The sequence below is a fragment of the Bubalus bubalis genome, chromosome 5, assembly GCF_019923935.1.
Source record: "Bubalus bubalis isolate 160015118507 breed Murrah chromosome 5, NDDB_SH_1, whole genome shotgun sequence".
NCBI lineage: Eukaryota > Metazoa > Chordata > Mammalia > Artiodactyla > Bovidae > Bubalus > Bubalus bubalis.
Window position 1 is genome coordinate 52,230,537 of NC_059161.1, and position 6,182 is coordinate 52,236,718.

Below are 6,182 nucleotides of genomic sequence, written 5' to 3' on the forward strand. Positions count from 1 at the left end.
TATAAATGTGTGTGTATCAATGCCAAAGAATGCTCAAACTACCGCACAATTGCACTCATCTCACACGCTAGTAAAGTAATGCTCAAAATTCTCCAAGCCAGGCTTCAGCAATATGTGAACCATGAACTTCCTGATGTTCAAGCTGGTTTTAGAAAAGGCAGAGGAACCAGAGATCAAATTGTCAACATCTGCTGGATCATGGAAAAAGCAAGAGAGTTCCAGAAAAGCATCTATTTCTGCTTTATTGACTATGCCAAAGCCTTTGACTGTGTGGATCACAACAAACTGTGGAATATTCTGAAAGAGATGGGAATACCAGACCGCCTGATCTGCCTCTTGAGAAATTTGTATGCAGGTCAGGAAGCAACAGTTAGAACTGGACATGGAACAACAGACTGGTTCCAAATAGGAAAAGGAGTTCGTCAAGGCTGTATATTGTCACCCTGTTTATTTCACTTATATGCAGAGTACATCATGAGAAACGCTGGACTGGAAGAAACACAAGCTGGAATCAAGATTGCTGAGAGAAATATCAATCACCTCAGATATGCAGATGACACCACCCTTATGGCAGAAAGTGAAGAGGAACTCAAAAGCCTCTTGATGAAAGTGAAAGTGGAGAGTGAAAAAGGTGGCTTAAAGCTCAACATTCAGAAAACGAAGATCATGGCATCCGGTCCCATCACTTCATGGGAAATAGATGGGGAAATAGTGGAAACAGTGTCAGACTTTATTTTTCTGGACTCCAAAATCACTACAGATGGTGACTGCAGCCAGGAAATTAAAAGATGCTTACTCCTTGGAGGGAAAGTTATGGCCAACCTAGATAGCATATTCAAAAGCAGAGACATTACTTTGCCAACAAAGGTTTGTCTAGTCAAGGCTATGGCTTTTCCTGTGGTCATGTATGTATGTGAGAGTTGGACTGTGAAGAAGGCTGAGTGCCGAAGAATTGATGCTTTTGAACTGTGGTGTTGGAGAAGACTCTTGAGAGTCCCTTGGACTGCAAGGAGATCCAACCAGTCCATTCTGAAGGAGATCAGCCCTGGGATTTCTTTGGAAGGAATGATGCCAAAGCTGAAACTCCAGTCCTTTGGCCACCTCATGCGAAGAGTTGACTCATTGGAAAAGACTGATGCTGGGAGGGATTGGGGGCAGGAGGAGAAGGGGACAACAGAGGATGAGATGGCTGAATGGCATCACTGACTCGATGGATGTGAGTCTGAGTGAACTCTGGGAGTTGGTGATGGACAGGGAGGCCTGGCGTGCTGCGATTCATGGGGTCGCAAAGAGTCGGACACGACTGAGCAACTGATCTGATCTGATATATATGTCTCTGTGTGTGTATATACATCTGTGTGTGTGTATATATATGTACATACATGCATATATGTGTATATACACACACAGACACACACACATCCCCTCTCTTTTGGGTTTCCTTCCCATTCAGGTTGCCACAGAGCATTAAGGAGAGTTCCCTGTGCTATTCAGTAGGTTATCATTAGTTATTTATTTTCTACGTAGTTCTATATATATGTCAATCGCAGTCTTCCAACTTACCCTATTGCCCCTTTCCCCCTCAGTGTCCAAATGTTTGTTCTCTATGTCTGTGTCTCTATTCCTGCCATGAAAGTGGGTTCATCTCTACCATTTTTCTAGATTCCACGTATATGCACTAATACACAAAATTTGTTTTTCTTTTCCTGACTTACTTCACTCGGTTTGACAGTCTCCAGGTCCCATCCTTTAAAAGATACTTATGGACCACCTCTCAGGCACTGCTTTTTGCTAGACTTGCTACTGAAGATACCAAGTAACTCTGAGACTGGAGATGCGACAACTACATATTTGTAAGGAAATCGTTTAAATATGGAAGGGACATATGTTTTTAAATTCACTAATTTAATGATAAAGGAAATTAACTGCACTTCTTTAGCAATAGACAACACCTACAGATGACTAGACACAAACTCCAAGCTTTGGCTTACCCGAGACCCATGCCAGGATGTCAAGGGCACGTTGGTTAGCAGTGGAGTGAGAACGCTTGATATTTCGCTCAAGACTGGGCAGGGGCCACTGAAGAGTGTGACTCCCTGGGCTGCAGACACTGGGGGATTGTCTCTGTCTTGTGGGCTTTTCCTCCATGAACATCAGCAGGCATCTGAGGGGAAGCTTGTCGCGGGGTGGGGTGGTGTTCCTGGGAAAGGTTTACCTGTATGGCCACCCAAGGGATGCAAATGGTGGGCATTCCTGGAACTGTCCACGAATCCATCTCCTCCCTCTCCTCCACGGAAAGCTTTTGTCTACATGGAAAAGGAATATATATGTCCACATATATTTCCCCCTGAAGTCACGGTAGAAATCTGTAGCACCTGGGGTATGAGAACAGGGAAATTCTACTGCTGGAGGAGGAGCAGGAAGGCATCTTAGGATCAAAGGTAGACCTGCAGGAGGGACAGAAAACCTTGTGACACCTTCGTCCCAAAGCCTAGGTTGACGGGGCTGCCTACAGTCCACAGCTAATCAGAACGTCAGCCAAGACCCAGTGTGACTCCACCACACACTGACAAGCACAGGTACCCGGGGCAGAGCTGCCCTAGGCAGGTTTTCTTGAGCGACAGCACAATGGGAGCCCCAGAGACAAGCAGAGAAAAGATGTTCAAAGATAGAAACACCGGCAATTATCTCACCACAACATGAGGTGTGGCTAGAGTAGTCTGACATCTGTGCAGTGAGAGTTACCCCAGCACAGAAAAACTATGAGCTCAGTCCAAATCCTGAGGCGATGAACACAAATCCCCACACTGAAGGCCTGTCAGAAGGAAAGGAGGACTTCCTTCAAGCAAAAATGGTATTTACCTTGGTACCAGCTTCTTTGGGCTTGCCAGGTGGCTCAGTGGTACAGAATCAGACTGGCAATGCAGGAGACACAGGTTCAATCCCTTGGTAGGAAGATCCCCAGGAGGAGGGCATGGCGACCCACTCCAGTATTATTGCCTGGGAAATCCAAAGGACAGAGGAGCCTAGCGGGCTACAGTCCACAGGGTTGCAAAGAATCAGACACAACTGAGCACACACACATCAGCTGTCTTATTCGACATGTCATTATATATACACACAAACACACACACATGTGTTAGCCTTTTCTCTGGTACACTTTTTCATACTTAATGCCATGTTTCCTATGAAATAGATGGCTACTTGTCTCTTATTAAGACCTTAGATGCTAGAACATCTTAAAGCTTAAGGATAATAGAATTTCTTTGACTTTTTCCCTAGAATATTTAAATAATAAATTCATAAGTGGAAATAGTTCTGACTTTAAATGAAGTTCTATATATAATGTATGGTAAGCAGGCTTTTTCTTTGTTCAAATGTAACATTGCTTTTTAAAAGTATCAAACACTTTTATTTAGTATTAAATTAGCCTTAAATTGTACAATAAGGTCTTTCTCACTAATTTACTTGATGATACTTGTTGAATTTTAGATAACATAAAACCAGTTCTTAAAATTACATTAAAGTAAATTTTAAAAAGACAGTGTTGTATGAGTTTAATATGGTCGAATATTCATAGGAGGGGCTTCCCAGGTGGTGCTAGTGGTCAAGAATCTGCTTGCCAATCCAGGAGACTCCAGTTTCTATCCTTGGGTCAGGGAAATCCCCTGGAGAAGGAAATGGCAACCCGTTCCAGCATTCTTGCCTGGAAAATTCCATGGACAGAGGAGCCTGGAGGGCTACAATCCATGGGGCCTCAGAGAGTTGGACCCAACTGAGTGACTAAGCCCATGTGTGCGTGCATACACACACACACATGTTCATAGGACGCTGTATTGAAATAAACCCAGCTTTACTTAGTTTGCAATGGAAAATTCTTTTAAATTTGTCCACAAGATGGTGCTATCACAAAACAAGTTCAAAGAAAATTGTATTCCAAAGTGCTTGTGTTTCTTTCCAACTTAAGACTTTAAATGTAAATATTCTTGTCAATCAGTGACTTCTCTTAAATTATGTTGTATTTCTTGATGTGTTCCATGTCTGTATTTTTTTTTTTTGCCCCTCATAACTACCTCAGAGAATATTAATTAAGTCTATTGCATTGAAACCCATATGCAATAATAGCAAAATAAGATTTCAAAAATAGGAAACAATATACTGCCATTTGTATTCATTATTGTTGTTGACTCGTTTCTTGTTATTTAATAGTGAAGAGATTTCCTGCTCCTGGATCAGTGTCAAACAATGACAAACAGAGCGAGCACTTGGGAAAATAATACACTCAATAAGAAGCTGAAAGGATATTTTTGTTCACTGGGTCAGGTCCCTCTCTTTCCTCACCATCTGGATCTCCATGTGTTGAAAGGTTTGCTTAACCAGCTGAGGCAACAAACAATTAAGGAACTTCTCCAAGATACATAGAAATTGAGAGAAATGCATAACAAAGCATCAATCCCAGATGATTTGATATTCTTCACACTGCTTTTGATGGTCCTGTGTCCAAAACGGTGTGGATACTGGTTAGTACTCTTTCATGACCCTCAAACAACTCAAGACCCTCATGCTTCAGCTTGTCTAGAAGCTGAGTGTAACGTCTGAAGCTTCTTAAGACCCTCAGTGTGTCCTAAGGACAGAGTGATTTGAGGATTTAGAAGCCGAGAATAAATTGTACTAGAAATTGCAGCCGCTAATCCTTATGGCAGAAAGTGAAGAGGAACTCAAAAGCCTCTTGATGAAAGTGAAAGTGGAGAGTGAAAAAGTTGGCTTAAAGCTCAACATTCAGAAAACGAAGATCATGGCATCTGGTCCCATCACTTCATGGGAAAGAGATGGGGAAACAGTGGAAACAGTGTCAGACTTTATTTTTTGGGGCTCCAAAATCACCGCAGGCGGTGACTGCAGCCATGAAATTAAAAGACGCTTACTCCTTGGAAGGAAAGTTATGACCAACCTAGATAGCATATTGAAAAGCAGAGACATTACTTTGCCAACAAAGGTCTGGCTAGTGAAGGCTATGGTTTTTCCAGTGGTCATGTATGAATGTGAGAGTTGGACTGTGAAGACAGCTGAGCTCCGAAGAATTGATGCTTATGAACTGTGGTGGTGGAGAAGACTCTTGAGAGTCCCTTGGACTGCAAGGAGATCCAACCAGTCCATTCTGAAGGAGATCAGCCCCGGGATTTCTTTGGAAAGAATGATGCTAAAGCTGAAACTCCAGTACTTTGGCCACCTCATGCAAAGAGTTGACTCATTGGAAAAGACTCTGATGCTGGGAGGGATTGGGGGCAGGAGGAGAAGGGGACGACAGAGGATGAGATGGCTGGATGGCATCACTGACTCGATGGACGTGAGTTTGAGTGAATTCCGGGAGTTGGTGATGGACAGGGAGGCCTGGCGGTGCTGTGATTCATGGGGTCGCAAAGAGTTAGACACGACTGAGCGACTGAACTGAACTGAATGGTCCACAGGTTTAAAAAAAAAAAAAAAAAGACACCGTGCACTGTGGGTACACATTTTAGGAACTGTCTTGCTCCACCTCAGAGTTAGCACCCATGGGCACTCTGTGAATGTACATGTAGGGAAAATCCCCTGGAGAAAGGGCATGGCCACCCACTCCAGTATTCTTACCTGGAGAATCCCATGGACAGAGGAGCCTGGTGGGCTACAGATCATGGGGTCGCCCAGAGACAGACAGGATTGAGCAACTAACTTCTACTTTCAAATCATTTGTTATATGGATTTTCTAGGTGCAAGGCATTTTACTGCTATCCGGAGAAAATTGCTCTCAGAAATCTAAAAATTTTCAATTGTAAAGTTTAAAAATAAAATAAAATTTAAAAAAAGAGAAAAGAAAAAAAGAAATCTAAAAATTTTCAATGTGAAATTAGGATGGGTACCCCCTTTAGATTTATAACCATACGTGTTAGTCCCATCTTGGTTTATTTATTCATCATAAGACTGATTTTCTTGGTCCCATGTAACCAGAACACCTCTTTCATGGAGGACCCTATGCCCTTCCTTCTATACTGCAAATAGTTTTTCTCTAACCCTGCATCTCATTCTTCATTGTTCTCTGCTTTTGCTTTTGTATATTGACAAAAAACCTCATAAAGAAAAAAAGAAAGATGAATGGAAGATAGATTATCTGAGTCCTTCCGAATCTCAAAAATGACCTTCTCTAC